Raw genomic sequence first — 25,664 nt, 5'->3', positions numbered from 1 at the left:
TGCAATCAGTTTTCAAACTATGCTCCATGGATTGCCACAGAAGTGCCTCAAAGAATGTAGCTAAGGACAGGGGAGAAGAAGTGAATAGGTTTCTGACCCCTTCTGTCTTTAACTTTCTCATGACACATGAAAAGATGCTCAACATCACTAATCATCAGGGAAATGCTAATCAAAACCACACTGAGGTATCACCTCACACCTGTCAGAATGCCTAGAATCAAAAGACAAGAAATAACAAGTGTTTGGCAAGAATATGGAAAAAAAGGAACCCTCTAGTACTAGTGGTAGAAATGAAAATGGGTTCAGCCACTGTGGAAAACAGTATGAAGATTCCTCAAAAACTAAAAAATAGAAGTACCACATGATCCAGTTTTTCCACCACTAGGCATTTATCCTAAGAAAATGAAAATACTAATTCAAAAAGATATATGCACTCCTATACTTATTGCAGCATTATTTACAATAACCAAGATATGGAAGCAATCTAAGTGTCTGCTGATGAATGAAAATGCATCGTGTGTGTGTGTGTGTGTGTGTGTGTGTGTGCGTGTGCGTGCGCGTGCATGTGTATAATGGAACATTCCTCAGCCATAAAAATGAATGAGATCTTGCTATTTGTGACAACATGAATGAACCTAGAGTACATTATGCCAAGTGAAGTAAGGCAGAGAAAGACAAACAACATATGATTTCACTTATACGTGGAATCTAAAAAAACAAAACAAGTGAATAAACAAACAAAAAGCAACAGACTGATACAGAGCACATAATTACAGAGCACAAACTGATGGCTGCCAGAGGGAAAGGGGGTAGGTGGATGGGCAAAATGGGTGAAAGGGGGTGGGAGATCCAGGCTTCCAGTTACGGGATGAATAAGTCACGGGGATAGAAGCTACAGCACAGGGAATATAATCAGTGGTACTGTAATAGCAATGTATGGTGACAGATGGTAGCCACACTTACGGTAAGCACGGCATAATATATAAATTTGTCGAATCACTGCTGTAAAGTTGAATCTAAGGTAATTTTGTGTGTCAACTATACTTCAATAAAAATAAATAAGTAAACAAAATAATTTTATCACTGGATTACTGTGATTACTAAATAAAATGTGTATTTGAAAATACTTTACTAACTGTGAAATACTTATAAAGTTGGATAGTATATATAATTGCTGCTCTTGTGAAAACTGTGGCCAAAGGATGATACCAGCACAAGGGGGCACATTTACTCGTATACACATCTCAATCTCTTTGCTATTTATACTTATAGTTTTCTCTACAAAGTTATTTTTTCTTTTGGAGGAATTCATAGAATCCAGTGAATTTGGTCCATTATCGGTACAGAGATGAGTTGTCTCACCTCCTACATCTCCTGGCTCCCTACTAAGTGCCTACAGGGACAGAGTTCCATAGCCTACCATGCTATCACAAAACAATGTCCCTCAGGACAAAATAGAAAGAGTTGTAGTTTTTTTTTAATTAAAATATCATAATTCTACTCTGTCTTTCACGCTGCAGTGACACAAGTTAAGGAGGAGCAATGCTTGTTTAAATCTGATTTTATCTCATAGTCCAGTGCCTTAAGAGAAGAAAAAGCACCCCCTTTATTCTGATAATAAAGAATGTTCTCTTAATTTCCCATTGTTGTGTATAAGATTTAGTGCTTACTCCTTAATTTCAGTGTCAGAATGTGAGCTGTAATTAATTTTCATAAAATGGAAAGCAATAAAGTCAGATATTGCTGGCTATAGAGGTTGAGATTGTATAATTTACAATTAGGGGTGGGGGGGGAAACAGCCTACACATTAAATGAGTAATAACTCATCTTGGCTTCAGCTTCAGGATTATGAAAGTGGTCAACAAAGCTGCTCAAACAAAACCCCAAATCTATGTGGTGTTTGGAACCTTCTCAAGAAAGTCTATCAAACTTGATGTCACCTCTCCCTATACCAACGTTTGGATTGTTTTTATTATCATTAATTAACAATAATAATATGCAGGGACTTAAATTACCACCGAATGAATCACCTAAAACCTTTCCTAGGCATTATTTGCAGCAAACTATAGATAATAGACCATAATTCTATATCAACCATAAAAAAAGTCAGCTGCCTACTCATTATAAATGCATGTTCCCTTCATCTTACCATCAGAATTTCCACAGAGAAGGAATGTTTGAAATTGAGAAATAATTGTATGGTGGTTATTTATAAGTGTTAGGCTATATACTAAAATAAAGGATGCTACATATAAAACTATACATATGTAAAACTTTTCCATATTTAAAAGAAAGTATATTCATGTTGGAGGAAATAAAATGGGCACACTATTCTATCCTCTGTCTTGTTTGATTCAGGACATACTTTCTAGGGAATGACTATGGACATGATCATTAAAAGAGCAGAGAGAAGTAGTGATTGCTCAGTTAAACAGAAATTTATTCCAGAAAATATTAGTACAAACTTTACAGTTCACAAAGATCTTTCACACACTTCATCTCAGTGTAATCTTTCAGTAGCCCTAAGGGGAGGTCAGAGTGAACTCTGATATTCTGTGTTACAAGGAGAACACTGAGAAGTGAAGTTGCCTGTCCAAGTTCACGCCATCAGTAAACAACAAAACCAAAAACTGAATATAGGTTTAGGACTCTCTAAATTCAGTCCTAGAAACAACATAGACAATAACAGCTAATAAGACCAAGAGAGAGTTCATGATTTGGTGTAGACCATATCTCACAGAACTGGCCTCAAGTGTGTTTACAAATATAAAGAGAAAGAAGATGGTCTCCAGGCATTGAAAGAGGAATAAGCACTGCAACCTCAGGCATCATTTGAAAATAAAAGGGAAACGATGATGATGATGATGATGATGATGATGATGATGATGGTGGTGGTGGTGGTGGTAGTATGATGGGAAATTAGGGAAAGGAACAATAACTGAGTTGCACTCATTCCAACCTATTAGATTTCACACCACAGCCAGCAGACAGGTTAATGCATAAATGACACAGAAACTATATGGATCTTAGCTTTAGGTGTAATTAATTATCTACATTATGTTTACCCATAGAAGGAATACAAATTGGACATGTTCAGTCCCCTATGGATCCTACTGCGGGAACTGGAAAGTAGGTGACTGGTCAACTGGTGGTTACCATGAAAGTGAACAAAGGGCTCCACCTTGGAGCAGTGAAAGATACAAAATAATAAGTGATTATTTGTATATGCACATAAAAAATTAGTGTATATATATGAGAAAAAACCTAGGAGAAAATGAAATCACAGTATTAATTTCAAATCTCCTGAGAGGTGGTTTTACAGGAAATAGTCATTTTTTTTAACCTTATAGATCTATATTACTTGATTTGTAATGAAGAGTTATTACTTTCATAAAAAAATAATAAACATGAAGATTACATTTTGTAAGAACCTGAGTTGCAGTCTAACTTTCCATGAAATGTATTAGCTAACTTGAGAACATTGCTCAGATTAGGTGTTAATGTAAGCCTACACTCTAGTCTCAGCCTTACCTAAAACTTTCTCCAGGAGGCCTTCCCTGACCTACACCACACACACCACTCCTCTAAATGGCCATTCCTGTACACACTTCCTCCTAGCTCTCTGTCTTCTTCCTTCATAGCCCTTATCATGGCTTGTAGCTACATATGCATGTGTAAGGTTACCGGCAAACTACACTTAAACCCAGGCAAGAGGGATTCTGTCGTAGGCCCCTTGCTTTACAGAACCACACATATCACAGATATCAAAAAGAACACAATTTTTTTTAGTCTCCAAAAAAGATGGTTGACAGTTCAGTCTACTTTTGAGTGAATTATGGAAGGATGTCCTGAGCAAGCTGCACCATGCCCGGTCGAGAACAAAGGAACCTGCGTCGATTGAGGAAGAAGAAAATCTCAGCCTCTGCTCTGGGAAATAGATAGTAGAAGTCCCCTTTGTTTGAAGTTGTTGCCCCAGAACACCCAAAGCAGACAGAATTTCCCAGAAGACTGCACTCCATCTCTCTCCTCTACAACTGCCTAAAAGGGGATGAGAAAGTGACTCATGAGACCTCCCAGCCCAGTTCCCAGCACCTGGACAATGTCTGTTCCTATGTCAGTGTCTGACTCAGTCCACTAACTGGGACACAGCCCACCTTCTTTCTTGCCCTTTGCCAGACGCTTCTTGTTGCCACTCAGGGTCACAAGTAGCAGGCCTGACTTGGAAGAGAGCAAGCCTCCTTTAGCCTCCATGTTGCAAGGAAACTCCCCAGGGTGTGAGCTTTGAGGTTCCAGAAGAAAACATGAAATGGACAAATGTCAGAGCTCATCACTATTAAGTATTTGATACATGGCATCCGCTTGTCCTTTTGCCCCAGGCCTCACAAGTGTCAGATGCATACCTGATTATTAGTGTAATTACTAACTTCCTTCCTAATGGATATGCCCCATAAAATATAAGAATAAAAGATCATATTTATTTTATTTAAAATCCTAGTACAGGGTCTAGCATATGTTAGACACACAACAAATGCTTGTAAATGAACAAATAGCTAAAAACAAAATGTTGGTACACAATATAGCCGTGTGACTTGCCCTAAAAGCACTTGTGATACGTTAATATCTATATAAAAATGTTTGAAGCAAGTAGAATACAGTGGACATTAAACCTATAATTGGAACTGATAATTCATGTATTCTAGATCAGGGGTGACATTTATTATATGTTCTGATCAGCACCTACTACCGTTTAGGCTCTTAATAATTGAGAAATGATCATTTCAACTCTGCCAGCAGCCAAGTTCAGGTAAGTCACTTTCTTATGTGTTGCTCTCTACCAAAGGGCAAATGAATGCCTCAAAGAGTTCAGCAGGATCTTACTGATGAACTTCCTTCTCATAAGTTTGAAAATAATTCCATGTTTCATGTGTTGGATACAAGAAAGGACAAAAACATTAGTGACACATGGTAAGGGAAAAACATATGTCTACTGATGGAAACACATGTCTACTGATGAAAGGAAACATGTTAAGGGCAGCTAAACTTATGTTTAATCCTCAATTCATTTCTTAAGCCTTTGAAAGAAACTCTTAAGCAACATAATAACAAATACTGCCAGAACACCAGCAACCCTTGAGTAAAACAGAGAAATGGAGCAATGTTAGGAACAGTCTGATTCAAACTAACTTAACTATTTTATACTGTTTTATGGTTTACAAAGCTTTCATACCATTGACTCAGTTGAGATCACACATACTGTGAGGTAATGCACTGTCCTGTTTAATGATAAGAAAACTGAATTGGACTTTAACAAGAATGTTGGTTGACCCCTAATATCTGTCCCATCTTTTCTCCTTCCCTTGATTTGTCCATACATCCACCCACCTCCATATTGCCTTAGATATTGGGAAAAGCTGGCTCCACCCTCAGTCTAAGGGCTAGTTCTGATTAACCAAGCCCACTATGGTTAGCCCATTCCCTTTGTCAATGGCTGGCTTAGGCACAGTCATGTGATGCAACTCTAGTCAATGAGTATGAGGATAAGTCTGACAAACTTTCCTCTTTCTTGGAAACAGACAAAGTATGGGAGACTCTTTTGTACCCATTTGACTGGGATGTGACGGACTGCCGTGGCCATCTTACAAAGAGGTGAATGACCCAAACCGGATACCTCCAGTTCTAGTCTTTCCCCTATACTTCAGACAGTACATCCACCTGCCTGTTTGATAATTCCATTTGCATATTTAATTGGTACCTCAAAGTTGGCCTATTCAAATTAGGTCTTCACCATCTCAGTAAGTCTCACCACCATTCATCCAGATGCTCACACTGGCAAATCTAAATCTATTCCTGCCAATTCTCACTCTAAAACATAGCCCACATCTGTCCATTTCTATGCATTTCCACTGTTATCATCCTCAACCAGGTCCATAGTCTTTTACCTGCATTACTGCAACTCCTGCTTCTGCTGATTTCCCTCCTTCTGCTCTGGTCCTCTTCAGAATCTCATCTCCATGCACCAGCCAGAGCCAACTTTGAAAAAAGTATATTAGGTCATATCACTCCCTGCTGAAAACCCTCATTTGACTTCTATTCACATTCAGAATAAAATCCAAATTCCTTAGTACTTCCAGTGTGGCTCTATAATAACGTAACCCCCATTACTTCTATAAATTCATCTCCTATCTTCTATCCTTGTCCAGTTACTAGAACACACCAAGCTGATTCCTGCTTGGATCCTTTGCATCCACTCCTTGCTCTGCTTGGTACACCCTCTCACCAGATCTTTGTAGAGGCAGCTTCATCTTGACAGGTTTCAATTAAAGTCTCATATGTTCAAAAGGGTCTATCAATCTGAAGTAGCTCCCATATGCACAAGCTCCATCACATCCCTCAGGTGTATTTTCTTCAGAGCCCTATTATTATCTCATTCATTGATTATGTGTTTATTATCTGTCTTTCCCCACAATAATACAAACTCCATGAAAACTGTAACATTTTCTGTCTTATCAGCTTTACCAGGGCTGAGAACACTGGCTAATGCAAAGTTGGCACTCAATAAATATTTGTTAAATCAATGAATGAATGCCTGTCACTTTGCTGAATGCTAGAAATATTAGAATAAATGTACTTTACCCCTTCTGTGAACTATCTGCTCAATAATTAATTCTAGAATTTTGGTAGATATATTGGGCTCAGAAGTTAGGTAAGGAAGTAGGATATCTACCCAACAAGGAACACTTGCATTAAATTATTGTGTGGATAAAAAGTTACCTCATTATTTTAATACACTGAAATTTGAGGGCTTTATATTAGAGCCAATACCTATGCTGATTAATACAGACAAGTGTGTGGCTTTTACAGTAGTTGATGTACCCTGAGTAAGAGAGAAGAGGAAGTAAAGAGAAAGTAAAAAGGTATGAGGAAAGAGCTTGAGGGAAGAGGAAATGTCAAGGCTTCAGAACAGGGGTGGTCATTGAGGAGAGAGAAACAAAAAAATAGCATGACTGTCTAAAAGTGATGAGGCTTCTGCGTTAACAGATAAAATTTTGCCTTGAGCGAGTTTACGATATATGCATACTTATTTATCAGGTCTGTTCATCTAGACTTCTCCATAAATAGAGATTAATATTGCATAAGCATTTTTTTGCAACCATACAAACTTGTCTTTTCCACTGTCAGGCCAAATCTATCTCGATCTTATAGTTAATCAATATATCTTTCTTGAAAATTAAGTATGTAGATTTTTTTTCTACTATGCCTGGACAATATCATTTGATGCTTTCAAGTTCTACATTCCAATCTAAAGAAAAGGTTTTGAATCTACCCAATGTATTGGCTAGCTCACCCAACTTTGTGAGTATTCACAAACTTGCTAAATTTCCATATTGCCATTTAATATGGTGATTAAAATATTAATTGATGCCATTGCCATAAAAAAAAAATCTCTCTCTACTGAAGAGGTCTCTTTATCACTTTCCATAAATGTTTTTGTCCTGAGCTGAAGCCGGTCGCTTAACTGACTGAGCCACCCAGGCACCCCCTGAATGTTTTTGTTTTGACTAGAAGTAAACCCACCTGACAATATTCTCATGCATCCCATATTTCTCTTCCATTTCCACAACAGTATCACAGAAACTATTAAATACTTTACTGAATACAGGATATATGATGCCAGAACAGCTTTTCCCCAAGTTTGTTCCATGTAATATTAATACTGGTCAAATAATTTTGGGGGGAGGAAACATTGCCTGAGCCATAAAGTACATTATCCTAAACTGTAGTGGCTCTACATTCTTTTTTAAAAAAAAAATCTTACAACAAATGACCTCATCAATTTTTCAACTATAATTGACCATGGAACTCTTTGTTTTTATTCACACAAAACCTGTTGCTTTCCCATAGAGTTGCTATAAATTTGAAGGCAATATAGATAAAACTGCAGGTGGATTGAATATTGGATATGGGCAGAGTCAAAAACCCCGAAGTTTTGAACCTGAGAAACTATCATATATTGAGATGTGTAATGCTGAAGAAGTAGTCCAGGAAAGATAAAGTGGAAAACTTGAGTTCTATGCTGGATATGCTAAATTTGAGACACCTGTTAGATATCCAAGTAGAAACCTGAAATTAAGGGTTAGTTTTCTGTTACATCCTCTACCACTTAAGTGACTAAATTATTAGCAAAATAAGTCCAGTTTTACACACATACTTCACTTTTATGGAATGAGTCATTCATCCTTACTCTATTTTGTCTTTGTGTCAGGAAAGCATGATCTGTGTCACCTATATGACCAAGCAGTTTATAGTAACTTCCAACAACAATAGTAATTCTCTTTATCTCTTTCTTTCCTCACACAGATGTTCTTTCATCTTGAGGTTTGTGGAATTCCATACCTTTCCATTCAATTACAGACTTCCTTACTAGTTACCTACTGCCGTATATAACAAACTACCAAAAGCTTAGTGACTTCAATAACATCCTTGATGATGGTGGTGGTGTCACTGTCATTACTGTTAAAGTGTTTTTTTTTAGTATCTCACAATTTCATGGGTCAGGAATTCAGGACTCAACTGGAAGCTGACAGAGGTTACTCAGCGGTACTCAGCTGGCAGAGGAGCTGGACTAGATACCTTCACGTGCATGTCTAGTACCTTAGTGGGGATAGCTGGAAGGCTGGTCACTGCTGGGGCACCTATGTGAGTCCTCTCCAATATGGCTGTCTCAGGGTAGTAAGACTTTTTACATGGCCCAGCCTAGGCCTAGAAGTTGTGACAGTATTATCTCCTACATATTCTGTTGATCAAAGCAGTTGCATAACTGACCCAAATTCAAAGAGAGGAAGGCAAAGATCTCAACTCAAAATGAGAAAAATCTCAAAGAATTTGTGGACATCTTTAATTAGCCACACATTATCATTATGGCTAAGAACTCCTGCTCTAAGACCAGGATTCCAATCCTGACTCTCCCCACAACTTGCTAGCTGCATGACAAGACTAGTTATTTAACCTTTCTCTGTCTTGGTTTCCTTGTCTGTAAAATGGGTTAATAAATGTATTCATTCAACAAATATGTATTGAGCATGTAGTATGCAGCAGATGGCTGAAAGCAAAAAAGAGAATAAGCTGGTCTATGCTTTCAAGTAGCATACAGTCGACTAATGGAAGGAAAGATGTATATTCATTTTCTTTCAACAAATATTTAATAAATACTTACAAAGCACCAACAGAAGCATCTGTGTAAATCCCTGCTATGTAACAGAATGGAGTTAAGATTGTAAAGATCAAGTTTTTTTCTCAAGCTGGACCTTAATTGAATGGAACCTTAAAATCATCTATTTCCAAATTTTGGTTCGTAACCCAGAGGCTTGACCTGAGCATTCTTCTTTGAACTGACGTTTACACAAGAACACTAGTTTCCTTTCTGGGTCCCCCTCATCTTCATACTGGTTAAGAACTATACAACCACAGCCCAACAAACACTTAACAAAGATAGCAGGAGACTCCATTTCTGCGTTTTTTTTAATGCAAATCTAAAATAACTTTTAATTCTGGTGGCATTACTTTTATACTGAATATGAATGTCAGATGAGATACAGGAACCACGGGGAGGTCACTGATTGAAGATCTTCATGGGAATGACAAGTACTACCTGAAACCTCTCATTTCTACTAAAAACCCCTTTATGAATGCAGAGTCAGGCTGGTGCTTGATGATAGGGCCAACCTTGAGGATTTCAGCATTAGTTTGATTTTGGCATTTCAATAGTAACCAGTAATAACCCTTACTCTACCTCTTAACATGCAGTCTTTAAAATAATAAACAAAGTAAAATAGACTTCGATGTCATTGCTTTATTGATGGAGTTAGTAAAAGCACACATTGTCAACACTCTGAAATAATTCTGCGGAACTCTTAGACATAGATAACTGGAACTGGAATATAGTTATTGAAAGTTACTGATGTTTTTTGTCTCCCATCATCCAAGGTTCATATATCTGACAAGGTACATAAAGATTTAATTACTTTGTCCTGAAACCCATACAACAATGTATGTTAACTAACTTGACTTTAAATAATTTCTAAAAAAGATTTGATCACTTTGTATTTCACCACAAGACCCTCCTAAGACTTATTTCTTAAATAAAATCTTGCCAAGATTTTATATACTTTGTTTTCAAATAGTAGATATCCAACAAATAAGTTTTACACAAATAAATACATTCTTATGTATTTGCAGAACTAAGCAACAGGACAAAATGGTTAGGAATATGGCTTTGAAGTCAGACAGGATTGTGCTTAAATCCAAGCAGTGCCACTTCTTAAAAGACTATGGTTTCTTAAACTCGCTAAGCTCAGACTCCATGTATAAAATGGGAATAATATGAACAGAAACCACATAAGAGTAGCTAGGGGAATTTAATAATTTAAAGAACTCAGCACAGTCCTTTTATATTGTATGTTTCCAATACATGACAGTTGTAATTTTGTCATCATCATTGTTATTTAGGGATGGCATTAAAAGATGCACAGAATAATGCACCAAATGTCCCAGTATTCTTGTCCCCTTTGGTACCCCAACTCCCTTCAAACTTAGACATGCTGTTTTGTGATAGCTAAACCACTGCAAAGACATGAAAAAATGATTCATTGGGACAGACTATCAAAATACCCTGGGACAGGGTTCTGTCCTGTGACTCTTCAACCCAGCTCTTTGTACACAGGAGATGCTCACTAAATGTTTTTGATAACAGCGATAATAAGATACTTGATTTTCATGTCAAAAACATTCGGCATATTTTAAAGCCATTAACACCAAGCTGATAACTTTATGCAAAAAGAAGCTAATCCTTTTAAAAATTCTTATAAAATAAAATGAATTTCATGAGATTGCACAGAAACAAAGTATTAAACTCTATTATTAACATGTAATGAGAAGTTTTCTGTCTTTTACAATTTCCAATGACTATTCTCTCGATCTTTTCAAAGTGCTCTTTGTCTCATGAATGGCCAAGCCCTGCCTTATGGAGGACTGCGACCAGAGTCGCTTTGAGTTATAAGCTTCCAACCCTGGTGAATCATGTCTCAGAGTGAGGCAAATACCAGCCCACATGATAATGCCTTTGTTACATTAGGAATAAAATGGTTGAAAATGGTGAATAAACTACTGATTCATGAGAATTAGCTGGTAGTAAGGGGTAAGGAGATGGGTGGGCATTGTGTTCCCGTCTCATACAATCCATGTCTCACAAATCAAAGGGAATAATATCCCTGCCACCCACCCAACCCAGATCCTTCATTCGCCTTGAACATGTCCTCCTCACAATATAATTAAGGCTGAAAACCAAACCCCAGATTCCTCACACAGATATTCCTTTGGTTTCTATTACATGCACTCTCTGTAATGAGGGGAAATCTTCTGAACTTTTCCTCTTTACAAGCAAAACTCTCTCTCTCTCTCTCTCTCTCTCACACACACACACACACACACGCACACTTTTCTTCTGCAGAGTTAGCTCATCTCTGAAAAAGTACATTCACCTTGAAAATCTCTGGAAGAGCAAGGCCAATGAGCTATAAGAGTAGGTCTGCAGACTCCCCAGCCATAGCCCCAGTGTATCCTTCTCAAAATCTGCAACCCAGTCCACAGAGCCCAACACTACTGGAAGCCAACACAAAAACTTCTAGTGCAGTGATGGAGTCTAAATGGTTCTCGAGTCTGCTGGATAATGCAAAGCCTCTCTAGCACAGTAAAATTTCAGAGAGCCCACTTGATGAAAATAAGATTACATCCCACTTTTAAATGCACTTAATTGCCATTATGTGTTTAAAGTGTTTGGAAATATGATATTTGGTTTGAGAATGCAGGCTGTGTGGTATTCCCATCCCTCCTCATCCTTCATTTGATGGACAGCTCTTCAACAAGTTTTTTGGCCCCAGGGCTGGTGACAGAGAGGTGAGAGAGCAAGCAGGGGGGAGGGGAGAGGGAGAGAGGGCTGGCACTTCAGGAGGCAACTTCCAGTCCGCTTCCTTTCTTAAGAATTTCACAAACCATTATAAGAAGCGCAGTCCTCCCCAATAAAACCAGTCGCCTCTGACATCTTGGCTGCTCTGTATTAAACTGGCACCAAGGCACTTAACCTGCTGGATCGCCTTTCTCCAGACACCTGCCCAGCAGCAGACTAAACAAACAGGGATTCTCCACTGCGCAAAAGTTGGCTTCTTTCACTGGGTCTCCCATCTGTTAAAAAGCCATTGTCTGAGAAAGTGTTCAGCTAGCTGGGGAGCGGGAGCGATTGCATACTGAACTGCCCCCTTTTCCCCATAAAAAGTCCTCGTTAGCATTTTCTTTTCTCCCTGGTTTTCATTGCCTGATTTATTCATTGGTTTCACCTCTTCTCCCCTCCCCCTTGGTTCGGGAGGAGAGCCTCCTTGTCTTCGGTTTCTCAGGGGTCATGTCTTTTCAGTCACCAGGACAATACCCGCTGCTGGCATCTGCTTCCAGATCCAATCAGCCATATTGTGAACACATCCTGCCAGAGAATTGTTCCTCCTTTTGCTCGGCTTTGTTGCCAATTTCATGCCATGTATTGCTCCATGTTTTGTGCTTCATGAAGCTGTCACGGGCATAAAAGTGGTCTGACCAGGGTCGTAGTAAAAGGGGTGGGAATGAAACATCCACCAAAATGTTGAGCAGGCCACCCACAGTCCACACATGCACACACAAACACACACAATCCCCACACTCACACCCAGCCCACGCACACCCACAGTCTCCACGCATGCACAAAATACGCACAGTCCACACGCAGAATTCACACATGCAATACACAGTCACCCCCCCCCACACACACACACATGATTCCCACATATCCACAACAGAGATGTGAAAACATGCAGATCTGGGGTCCTCACACATTTTCTTTACTCTCCTCAAGATTTAAGTGGCACCCTAGTGAGAGATAGGTTATGCTTCTCCAGAGGGGTAGACAGCTTTATAAGGAAACATAGAGTTTGATTCCTTTAATAATGATAAGGAATATATTAAGTGAGGAGGTGGTGAATGTTGTAAAAGTTAAAAAAAGTTTTGATTTTTTCTTTTTTCTTCAGGTATTTCTAGTTACACAGAAACATTAACAATCCTTTGGTGCACAATCTTAAAAACAGATTAGTTTTTAAGAAAACTAAAGTATTTTACGAGGCAAATTAAACAACTCCACATTAAAATGACAATACTATGGGAAGCATATTCATTTTTTTTGAGACATTAGACTCTCATAAACAACAACAATATATAAACACAGGGAAATGTCAACAAAAACATAGAAATTAACCACTTGGATCTGGGAGAAAGAGGTCTATGAGCCCCCTTCTCTCTGAGTTGTGGTTCCTGGATACAGGAGTAACCCGACTTATCAAGAGACTCTTTGTAAAGTATGGATTAGCCTGCCAGAGCACAAAAGACTCAACTCCATTGCAAAGCTTTGCTGAAATCCAGCTTTCAGGAAGGAGGAGAGCTGAGGTTATGTGTCCTACCACCCAGAGCCCCATAGCCTGACTGCTGGCCATCAGCCAGCTAAGGGGAAGTTGCCTTTCTCTTTAATGTCATAAGTTAAGGGAAAAGAGGGAGGGAAAATGGAGAATGAAAACTCAAAATCCTGACAATGGAAATTTCACTGATTTTTTTTCTCATTTTATTTCTACAGTGTGTTCTTTCCTTTTGTTTTATATCAAAGAACTCCAGAGACTCTGACTGCAGCTTATTTATAGCATATGATATAGTATATGGTATCCCATGTTTCTATTCCAACACCATGAGTAGAGCCCCTTGCCTTTTTCTATGAGGGCATTTTGTGGTTGTTGTTGATTGTGAATGCCAAAGAGTTTTAGAAAAGAGCAGAGTCCTCTGCATGGACACAAAAAATGGCTGCCTACTGGTTTAATTCTCCTTTTCATCTCCCCATCTCTAACAAACTCATGTAGAGTCCTGTTCTGGTGCTTAACACTTCCCTCATTGGAGTCCCTTCTCTACAAAAAGTTATAAGCTATTATCCAAAATAAATAAATAAATAGAGCAAACCTATAACCCCTGGAGTACATTAAAATGAAGTTTTTAGCATTCACTTCCACCAATAATCACATGAGTAAGGAATACATGTTCCCAACTGAATAAAACAAAGGATGGGTAAACTGTGATCGACAGAATAAAGTATAAGAAAGAAAGTTGCAAAACCCAAACCTGAAGCACCAGTGTTCAGAAGCAAGAAGCTTTTGCTTCTCTGTAGAGGACTGAAGGTGACAAGAGAAACCAGCTCTGGGAATGAGGGAGAAGAGAAGGTACAAGGTGGGAAATGCCAAGACAGCCAGGATGAGCTACATACAGCTTCCCTGGTATGATATGAGAATTACTGAAGAAAGTCTCTATGCCCCAACCCCTTGGCTAATACATGAGATTCTACATGGAGCTTTATTTTTTTAAGTTTGATTTATTTATTTTTAAGGGAGAGAGAGAGAGAGAGAGACAGAACATGAGCTGGGAGGGGCAGAGACAGAGGGAGACAGAGAATCCAAAGCAGGCTCCAGGCTCTGAGCTGTCAGCAAAAAGCCCAATGTGGAGCTCAAACTCACACACTATGAGATCATGACCTGAGCTGAAGTCGGACGCTCAACTGACTGAGCCACCCAGGTGCCCCTTGAAGCTTTATTTAATCAGCCAAAACCTTTAACCATAATTTAAGGATTTCACTCTATTATGAATTGAATGTTTATGTCCCTCTCAAATTCATATGTTGAATCCCTAACCCTCAATGTGACTATATTTGGAAACAGGACCTCTAAGTAAATAATTAAGGCTAAATGGGGTCATAAGGATAGGGCCCTCCCTCATCCAATAAGATTGGTGTCTTTAAAAGAAGAGACATCAGAGAGTGAGCTCAATCTCCCCATACACACAAAGAAGAGGTCATGTGAGCACATTGCAAGATGGCAACCACCTAAAAGCCAAGAAAAGATGCCTCGGTATGAAAGCTACCATGTTGGCATCTTTTTGTTTTAATTTTTTAATTAATTAAGTAATTATTTTGAGAGAGAGAGAGAGAAGGAGAGAGAGAGAGAATACCAAACAAGCTCTGCAACTGACCCCGCACAGCTCGATGCAGGGCTCAATCCCATGAACTGTGAGATCATGACCTGAGCCAAATTCAAGAGTCAGATGGTTAACTGAATGAGTCACCCAAGCATCCCTACCTTGTTGGCATTTTGATCTTGAACTAGCAGCCTCCAGAACTGTGAGAAATACATTTCTGTTGTTTAAGCCACCCAGTCTGTGATATTTTGTTAGGGCAGCTTGAGCTAAGACACACCCCAGGGTGAAGTAATAAGGGTGACTAAAGTTTGAGAGAAATGGTAAAACATATGAGCATGGCATGCCACTGTAAAAAAAAATGGGGTGTCCTTTCACAAACTTCCCTGGAACAGGATTGTGTGGAGTTGGGACTTTTCTCTACCCTGAATTACCTCAATCTTTACTAACCTAACCTTTGAGTTCCTTATCTTCCCTAAGTGATCTCCATTCCTGAAACATTTTTTCCTCAGAGTTTTCTAAGAATTAGGACATGTAACTGCCAAAAAGTAACCCCCACAAAATAAAAGTGAAGGAAGCCTCAGTCGAGGAAACTACTAGAAGCTTCCATCTCACCCACCTACCCTGGCAAAATCTGGACTTAGCTCCCATGTAACTTCACTGTCCACTGGACATTGGTTGAGTACCAACCTTATTTTAGCTGCTACAATGAGCTCTGACAGACAAAGATGAGTAGGTCACAACCCCTGCACTCAAGAGCTTCAAATCTTGAGGGAGACAGGCACTCACATAAAATGCTACATTTCAGTGTGTGTCACCATATAAAAAACGTTCTACAAAAAGTAGAATGGAGAGTGAGTCATTTCCCAGGAAAAGCACTTTCCTGCTGTAAAAGGACATTCCTTTTTCAAAAGTTGAAAGTATAAAAGGACCTGGTATAAGAAGGAAGAGGGGGATGTGCAATAGAGTTGAAATATAAGATACAGAGAACTTACAGGATGGGAGGGTTAGGATATGGGTGTCAAGAGAGAAAGCAAGTGAGGACCATCCTGAGAGATTGCTTTCCATGGCACGAAGGACTGGAGAAAAAGGGAGGAGACAGTAATGTCTTGGTGAGATCAGTTCAGAGAAAAAAGAAGATAATTTCAAATACCAATTTCCTAACCTAACCCCTGCATACCCCCAGGCCTTTGTTTCTCTTGTGACTTCATTATTTCTAAATTTTTCAAGGGCCTTTTGAGATTTTAAATACATCCAATGTAACCCGAGTCCAAAATGTGCTTTTTTGTCATTTCATGAATTTTTCTTTCTTTCCTAGCCCTATACTTTTTATTTATGTTTAATAGGGACATTGAGCCAGCAAGACTCCTAAGAGGGCCGGAGCCAGCTTTGTGCTCTGTGTGAGCGTGTATGTGTGTGTTAAACAATTTCATGGACATCTGTCATGCACAGTTAACTTTGCATTGCTGCATTTTAAGTGGTGGGCCCAGGCTTGGCCGGCAGTGATAAAGTAGCTGGCAGTTTTCAAAAAGCCACAGGATAACAGAGCATGAATCATAAAACACACTACTGTGTAGCAATATCCAAGTTCATTCAATGCAATGAAACCATGCAGAGGCCCTTTATCCCCAGCTAATTATGTGGAAACGTCTAAGACAATAAAGCATCTGGTGGTCTTTCTTCCCCGTTTCAATTTTTCTCAATATTGTGACAGGGGAAAGTATTGTGCCTTTCCCAGGGTAGTTGCAGTGAAGAGGAGTAAAAGCAAGGGTCAGGGAAGAGCAAATAGATGAATTTATAACTTTCTTTTTATTTATTCCTTCCCCATTGTCTCTCTGGAAGTCTTCCTTGAGGGCTGTATTTTGGGATCACTATTCTCATTGCACTCTGCTTGAATCCCCTTTTCTCCCTCTTTAAAAAAAAATACCACCCAAACTGCCAGACCCTCTATGATTCCCTGTTGCCTGTGGGGCTTTCTTCCCCCAATAAGCATCCAGGAATTTAAGTCTAAGATTTATAATCACTCTCTGGACTCAGGTTAAGGGAAGGGTTCATACTTCTAGGAATGAAACCTAATATGTGATTTCCTTTCTAAAAAGAGGTGATGAGAATGGTCCTTGTGATTAAGGTTTTCCCAGAGAGGGTTCCCTGTAATTGCCTTGCACATGGCTCTTTTTGCCATTCTCTGGAAAACACACGCAAATGCCATGTGTTACACTCCTGGGGGTTTTGATGAAAGCCCCTTTATAGTTAAGCACTGTGCAATGAGACCCGAGCCAGAGTCTGATGAGGTGACTAATTGGTACCACTAGCTTAAAAAGCTAATAAGTTAATTAGATTAACTTCGTTCATGTTTGCACAAGGCTTTGAAGAGGGAAACACTACAGGAGCCCTAAGCTTCTCTGAATTGAGATCTGATGCAGCTCCATGCTGAGTACAAGCTTTCCCCTGGAAGGACATGAGTCTACCGTGGTTATATTCTGTTTTGGTTTGTTCCATTATTTAATTCCTCAGCCACCTCCCAATCTTCCTCAAAAGCCAAATTAAAGTGACATAATATGCCTTTAGTATCTCCTAGTGCAAATTGGTAGTCATTATAAATATAAATTCCATTCAAACCATTAGGAATGTTTTCATTTCCCCACTTTCTCTGTGCATTATTGTAATAACATCCAAATCATTTTAATGGCAACTCAATAATCAAGTCAGATTCTTTTCAATGCAAAAATAGAAATAATTGCAAGGTAACTTAACTGAGTGGTATTTGCATTTTCTTTGAATTGCTTAATTATCCCACACCTTGAAAATGCAGTGAGGCCTAGAATTACAGTATCATTAGTTTTTTGTGTGTAAAGTTTTAGCATTAAGTTAATTTTGTATGCATCATCAATGTCTCCCCTCTCATCAATCTATCTATCTATCTATCTATCATGTACGTATCTATGTACCTATCTATCTCATGTATTCATTCACCAAACATTAAACAAGATACTAATAATGTAATGCTCAAGAGATACACAGTGATGAAGACAGAACACAGCCTTCAAGGAACTTTTCATTTAGGACATATAACATCTCCTCTAGGTAAAGGACCTCAAGGCAGAGGAAGAAAAGAGATGATTGAGCTGAAAGACCTACGGGAGACTTCAAGGACAAGATGGCTTTTGAGCTGAACCTTAAAAAGTTTTCATGAGTAGAGATGGACGAAAGGACATACCCTGAGTGAAAGAGACTGCATAAACAAAGTTTCTGACAAGAAAGGGCACATGGCACATCCAATTAGCAGAAAATAATGCAGTATGTAGGGGCACACACAGAGAAGGAAGTGAAAGATGGGGCTGACAAAGCAGATGAGATTGGATCATGAATAGTCTTTCTCAGGTTTGTGGTCTTTGTGGATGTTTGTTTGTCTAAGCAGGAAAGGAATCAAGCAAGAAATGACTGGGAAAGCCAGTGAAGGCATTTTTGAGATCGTCCCTTAAAAGGCAGTAAAGATCCAAACCAAAGTGGTCACAAAAGGTAATAAAAAAGAGGGGGAAAAAAGATACATCAAACACTCATGAGACTTTCAAGTGAAAAAATTTTTTTCAAGAGTAGATTAAAAATAAAAATATATAATTTAATCACATAAAATCACATTTTTTTATTTATAAAGTTTTATCATCTCTGTATGGTAGGTTTAAAAGTGTCTGCCTAGGGGGCACCTGACTGGCTCAGTCGGTAGAGCTGATCTTGGGGTCATGAGTTCGAGCCCCACTTTGGGGGCAGAGTTTACTTTTTAAAAAGTGCTTGCTTAGGACTTTTGTGACTTATTTTTCTCAGCAATAAAGATGTATCAATTGTAAAATAAAATATTTTTAAATATATCAATCAATGTCAAGACAGGAGCATCCCTAAAGAAAAAACATAATTATAAGAAGTAATTCAGATAAAGTGATCATCATGCTAAAACAAACAAACAAAAAAAAGGTTGAAACTTGAGGTGGCATAATAGAAAAGCATCACAGGAATTTAAGGTGAGATTACTTTACAACATAACTAAATAACTCTGGGTCAGGTGCTTAACTTCTCCAACTCTGTTTTCTCATGTATAAAACATGGTAATAATAGTGCCTCCTTCACAGGGTTCTTGTTAGAATAAAATGAGGGCCTGTGAAAAGTGCCTAACTTGTGTTAGACACTCAATAAATGTTACTCTCCTACTCCCTCACAACCCAGTGTCAGAACCTAGTACAGTGTCTGTATGAAGGCACAGAAAGAGAGCATCATGACACAATTTCTCATTATTCACTTCACCTGGGAAACCTAGAAACCCAGACTGTTGAGAGAAGAACCAGAACTTCCATTCTGCATCCCTGCTTCCAACAAGTTGCCTCCTCTTTCTCCTCTTAGCCTCCCCACATGTAGTTCTCGGCTGCATGCAAGCTTGGATGGAGACATAGAAATACCATCTTTGCCTGTGTTCTTTGGCTTAGGTAGTCATAATAAAGTACCACAAACTTGGTAGCTTAAAAAACAGAAGTTTATTTCTCTTGCAGCTCTGGAGTCCAGAAGTCCAAAATTGATGTTTTCATAGGGCCACATTCACTCCAAAGGGCTTAGGGGAGAATTTCTTCCTGCCTCTTCCAGCTTGTGGCTTTCTTTGGCTTGTGGCAGCATAACCCTAATCTCTGCACATGGTCTTCTCTGTGCCTCCATGTGTCCTTTTCTATCTCTTATAAGGACCCTCTTGTTGAATTTAGGGCCCACCATAGTCCAATCATCTTGATCTTTACCTTAATTACATCTGCAAAGACCATATTTCCAAATAGGGTTGCATTCTGATGTTTCCAGTGGGTGAACATGAATTTTGAGGGGTGCTATTTAGCCTATTTAACAGTGTTTTAAATAAAATTGGTTTTTCTGCCATCTGAGCAAGCATAAAAGAAATGACACCCTTGTAGCAACAAGCATACCTAGTGCTCAGATCTTGGTTTCTAATACCATTCTCCCATGAAAGGAATTAGGGCTCCTTACAGGAATGGCCAACTCTAAAAGTGGGGCAGGAAACATACAAGATGATCTTGGAACATTTTATAGTGTCAGAGAGTAAGAAAGTGCTAACATACACACACATACACACATGCACACAGATGCAGATATGTCAAAGAAGCACCTACATGAGTGAGCCCATGCCATACCACGAGTAGATGAACTGTCCACTCGAGTCCAGTCAACCCACAGAGATAGGAGAAAGAATAAGTCATGTTGCTTCAAGCCACTAAGTTTTGGATTTGTTTTACAGCAATAAATAACAAACACACATATATTTTCCTTTTATTAAATTGGTAAAGACATGTTTTTTAAAGTTTTAGTGCTGTTAAGAGTACATCAAGATGTGGCCAGTCAAAATTAAAATGGTTACAATTTTTCTGACAAAAGAAAAAAAAGGACCATAGGAGAAACTTAAAGAGCTCCCAATGACCAAAACTAGAACAATTTGAACAACATAATAAATAAAGTAGTATTGAATTATAGCACAAAGTATAACATGAATATCCATGAGTAGTCCCTAGTGATATATATAACAATTGAATAAATTAATAAATCAGAGACAAAACAAATCTTCATTGCAGAACTCAAAATAATTTTTGTAGATGCTCTACCTTCAAAGGAGGAGGGCATGATACCCAGTGCTTATGTGGGCTGCATATAGTGGTTTCTTTCGAAAGCATACGGTATGGAAAGGGGGTAGAAAGAGCAGCTTTCCAGTGGAGAAAACTGACAAATACTACATCAGCGAAGTGACCAAGGGTCAACATCAACGGTCATAAATCATGTTGATAGTATGTACCCTTGACATGATGTGATAAAAATGTCACTTTACCTCTATGGTCTCCCTCCTAATAACCCATAACCCCAGTCTGATCATGAGGAAAACATCAGACAAATTCCAATAGTGCAGCATCCTACAAAATACTTGACCAGCACTCCTCAAAACTGTCAATGTCATCAAAAACAAGGAAAATCTGAAAAACTGTTACAGCCAAGAGAACCCTAAGAGACATGATGATTAAATGTAATGTGGTATCCTGGATTGATTCCTGGAACAGGAAAAGGACACTAAATAACTAGGGAAATCTAAATAAACTATTGGCATTAGTTAATAATGTATTAATATTGGTTCATTAATTATAACAAATGTATTGCACTAGCATATGATATTAACAAAAGGAGAAACTGAGTATGAGGCACATGGGAACTTTCTGAACTTTTTTGCTGTAAATCTAAAACTGTTCTAAAAAAATAAAATCAATTTTAAAACTATATTGCTCAAAAAAATCAAATTGCACTCACTCTCCTTACACAATGGTAAAAATTTAAAGGAAGCTAATGAAAACACACTGTGTTTGTTTGCTTCGTCTACTGATATAACCTAAGAGCTTAGAACATATTTGGGCAAAGTGGAGGCACTCAACAAATTTTTTTTAATTTCTAATAATCTATTTATTCCTCAGATAGTTACTGAACAACCCCTATGTACAAGCTGTATACCAAGCACTGGGGATAAAACTGAATTTGAAATTTATTTCCAGACCTCTTATAGAATAAATGGTTTGGGGGCACCTGGGTGGCTCAGTTGGTTAAGCGTCCAACTTTGGTTCAGGTCATGATCTCATACTTCACAAGTTCAAGCCCTGCGTCAGCCTCTGTGCTGACAGCTCACAGCCTGGAGCTGCTTCAGATTCTGTGTCTCCCTCTCTCTCTGCCCCTCCCCCGCTCATGCTCGCTCTCTTTCTCTCAAAAATAAATAAAAACATTTTCAAAATTAAAAGAATAAATGGTTTTAACAGGAGATATTTCTAATTTACAAGATACGTGTGACATTAGCCCTGCTGCCCCAATTTCACTCTTTCAGATAGCTTTCTTCTTATTGATGGTGACCAAGAAAGCAATATTCTCCTGTTTTAGGCTTTTAATTACACGAAAAACGAGTTTATTAAATAAGGTGGATTTTTCAGCAAATACTTTTGAATGAATTAAAACACAAATAAAAATTTATAAAGAAACTTAAAGAGGCTAAAGCTTTCTGCTATTTTCTGACTTCCTATTTCTCATTCATTTTGTTCTATTTGGACTTTTTGGCATGCTTCCCAATCAGGGAAAGAAATTTCTTTGAGTAAAATGTTGCTGAGCATTTTAAAACTTTCTAGATCTTTCAACAGCTTATCAATGAATGACTCCAAGTACAGCATATTTCTTTGCCTACAGACACATCTCTTTCCTACCCAGTGTGCCCATAGATATTAGCACAAGGATCTTCTCACAAGACACACTTCAGGTCCATTCTAACCAAACCTTTTCGGGGGATGAGTGACCTAGACTCGGGCTAATTTACATAATGCTCAACACCTGATGATGATTCAAGGCGGCTAGTCACATATTCACAAATCATTAGAAACATCTGATTACAATTTTCAATCTTTCGAGATACTTGGGTGGTTCAGTCAGTTAAGCGTGTAACTCAATTTCAGCTCAGGTCATGATCTCATGGTTCATCAGATCAAGCCGCATGTTGGGCTCTGCAGCAACAGCAAAGAGGCTGCTTGGGATTCTCTCTCTCTCCCTCTCTGTCCCAACCCCACCTGAGTGTGCTCACATGCTCTCTCTACCTCTCTCTCTCTCTCTCTCTCTCACCCACCACCCCTCAAAATAAATAAATAAACATTTAAAGAAAAACAATTTTCAATCTTTCCATTGCTAGTGGCTGCCTTCATGGTTGGCAATTTTCTATTTAAAATATCAGTTGCCTTGTTTGCGTATTTAGAGATGAATAAAGTTATATTCTTATGTTTTAATCTATTTGTTTAAATGTAGGGTTAAAGAAAGGCAGCAGTTTCAAGGTTCAATTCTTCCAGCTGAGCAAATTCACCCTTTTGATTGAAACTCTGAGAAACTTTAAACATAAGCATCTGAAAAACAAAGAACCAAGGCAAACAATGTTGAAATGAAGGAAATTTAGAATACAAGACTTTAAATGGTTTCTTCATTATCAGAATGTCAGATGCTTGGATCACTGGGCAGAAATCACTTCCCAATGTCACAGAGAAGAAAACATTAAAAAGAGTGGCCACCCATTCATTACCTAATGGTGATTTCTGTGCATTAAAAGGTGATCAGAGAATTTAAAAACGTTAATTAGAAGAGACTTATTTAATCATTTCGTTTTTGACAGAGAAGAAGCAAGTCCAGATAGAACAGTAACTTGTCCAGTACAATTTGGTGCCACCAAAGAGAGCAAGCAGGTACCCCAAGAGACACAAGGAGCCACTGGGTGCTCTTTCCATACCATGCCATCACAAGCTACAACCTACTGAAGGTTATTTATTAAACCTTATGAGGTCATTATGAGGAAGAGCACATTCTCCTTTCAAGTCTGTTTTTCTATCTTTTGTTGGATTCATCTTTTTTTAAAGTTAACTTTGCCATTTATTGAACACTAGCAGTACACATGGACGTGCACTGGCATGTGTTTGAACACAGGTGTGTATATACAAATTAGCCAACAAGAAGTCCACACATGCTGACTCTACTTTTCTGCTTCCATTTTTTTCAATAATCCTCTGAGTTTGTCTTGCACTCCCACTATTCTTCACTCTATGATCTCACTGGTAACTCTCTAAGTTGCAAATCTATTAGGTTTTTCTCTGTCACATCCTCCTGAGTCTTCTGGTGCCTTTGTTTCTGTTGATCATCTCCTTTTTAAAACTCCTGGTTCATAGTCACCTTGACACTAAGCCATCTGTTAGTCTCTTTTTCTACTTGCCTTTACTCTTGCTCATTCTTCATGACTCGTCTTCTTCCTCCATCATTTAAATGTCAATGCTCTAGCCTTAACCCCCACCAGACTCATCTTCCACAGAGGCATCTTAACTACTTACCAGACCTTCTAAACAGCAGCCCCTTCAAGCTTTTCATCAGCAAATAGTGCCATCCTTCCTTTTTCTTTCTTTCTTTTTTCTTTCTCTTTCTTTCTTTCCTTTCTTTCTTTTTCTTTCTTTCTTTATTTCTTCCTTTCTTTACCAATTAAATACTACTTAGTTTTCTCAAGACAGTTAAAACACCATGAAGCTAGTCTTCCTTACTGAAATCACCAACCCTGCTTCATAGTCTAATAGTACAGACACATGTTATATGTTATCAGAACACGAGAGGGTCACTTACATTAGTGATTGTGAGCTCAGGAGTTAGACTGCCTACTTTTATTTTTTTTTGTAATGTTTATTGATTTTTGAGATAGAGAGAGCACAAGCAGGGGAGGGGAAGAGAGAGGGGCAGACACAGAATCTGAAGTGGGTTCCAGGCTCCATGCTGTCAACACAGAGCCCAACGTGGGGCTCGAACTCACAGACTGTAAGATCATGACCTGACCTGAAGTCAGATGCTTAACCGACTGAGCTACACAGGTGCCCCTAGACTGCTTACTTTTAAATCTTTACTCTTCCACAAAATGCTTCAGCTTCCTCATGGGGAGTAATATGAGGAAAATAACAATACTGATCTCCTATAGTGCAGTGAGGATTAAATGCATTAATATATGTAAGAAATCTAAAACAGTACCTAGGACATATTTACTTCTCAATAAATGTTAACTATAAGAGTTACTGTAGCATGTTACCACACTGAATTAAAATTATTTATTTGCTTGTCTAACTCTGTTACTAGAATATGAGAACCCAAAGGATGGAAGCAGGTCCCATCCAACATTCTATACCCAACTCATACCACAGAGCATATAAACAGGTGTGTAAACTGTTTGTTGGTCAAATAGAGTACTTAGGTAAGAATAAATGGAGAATGAAATAAAGTGATATTGATCTGGGAGCATATTGCAGTTTCCCTGGCCAGATAAAGGTATGATGCCCCTACAATGAAGATGGGAAACTACTAAAAATAGAAAAAAAAAAAAAAGAACAGAGTAATAGGAAGAGACTTCAACTACCTGGAGAGCTTCAGGAGACTATAAATATTGAAAGCAGGGCATCAAATAAATAACTGACTTGCATGAAACATAGAGAAAAATGGAAGAAATGAGAACTATGAATGTAATTCAGACCAACAAGATACAGCCATTTGGGAATATAAAAGTAGAATTTGAGATTAATCAAATTTAACAAAAATATATTTTGTAGCTATCACAAACTCCCAGATACTGTATTTTTTCTCTTCTGTCACCTCTTTCCACCTTTCTTTATAATTAATTTACATGAAGATAACCTCTTTTAAGTTGTTACTCTTAAAGGGAAAATACCATACCTTTCATATTTTACCTCTCTCATGGCATGGCATGCAGTCTTCTTCACCCAGGAATCAATTAATATTATTGACTAAATTAAAAGAAACCAAGGGGGAGTATAAATGGAAAAGAAAGGGACATATTATTGTCAATTTGCATGTGGAATTGGCACAATTTAGTAACTTTTTACATATCCTAGGGTAACAGCAAGGAAACATGAAAGGCCAAGTGTTCCAGTCAGGAGATTAAGAGAAGCTGACACAATTTTTAGGATTCAAATGTCATTTACAGCAACTGATTTCAGAAGCAA

At 38.3% G+C, this 25,664-nt stretch overlaps 1 long non-coding RNA gene across 2 annotated transcripts in view; it reads right to left on the bottom strand.

Annotated features, from left to right (window-relative positions):
- LOC113598292 (uncharacterized) overlaps positions 1–25,664 on the bottom strand; it is a 235,814-nt gene that overhangs the window by 106,579 nt on the left and 103,571 nt on the right. For both annotated transcript variants that reach the window (XR_008296251.1, XR_003418969.2), the window contains one exon: positions 5,940–6,030. This is a non-coding gene — a long non-coding RNA (uncharacterized LOC113598292). The remainder of the gene's footprint in view (positions 1–5,939; positions 6,031–25,664) is intronic.

The sequence above is a fragment of the Acinonyx jubatus genome, chromosome B1 (assembly GCF_027475565.1).
Source record: "Acinonyx jubatus isolate Ajub_Pintada_27869175 chromosome B1, VMU_Ajub_asm_v1.0, whole genome shotgun sequence".
Classification (NCBI taxonomy): Eukaryota; Metazoa; Chordata; class Mammalia; order Carnivora; family Felidae; genus Acinonyx; species Acinonyx jubatus.
Note: the sequence above shows the minus strand (reverse complement) of the source record. Positions and strands in the feature narration are given on the sequence as shown.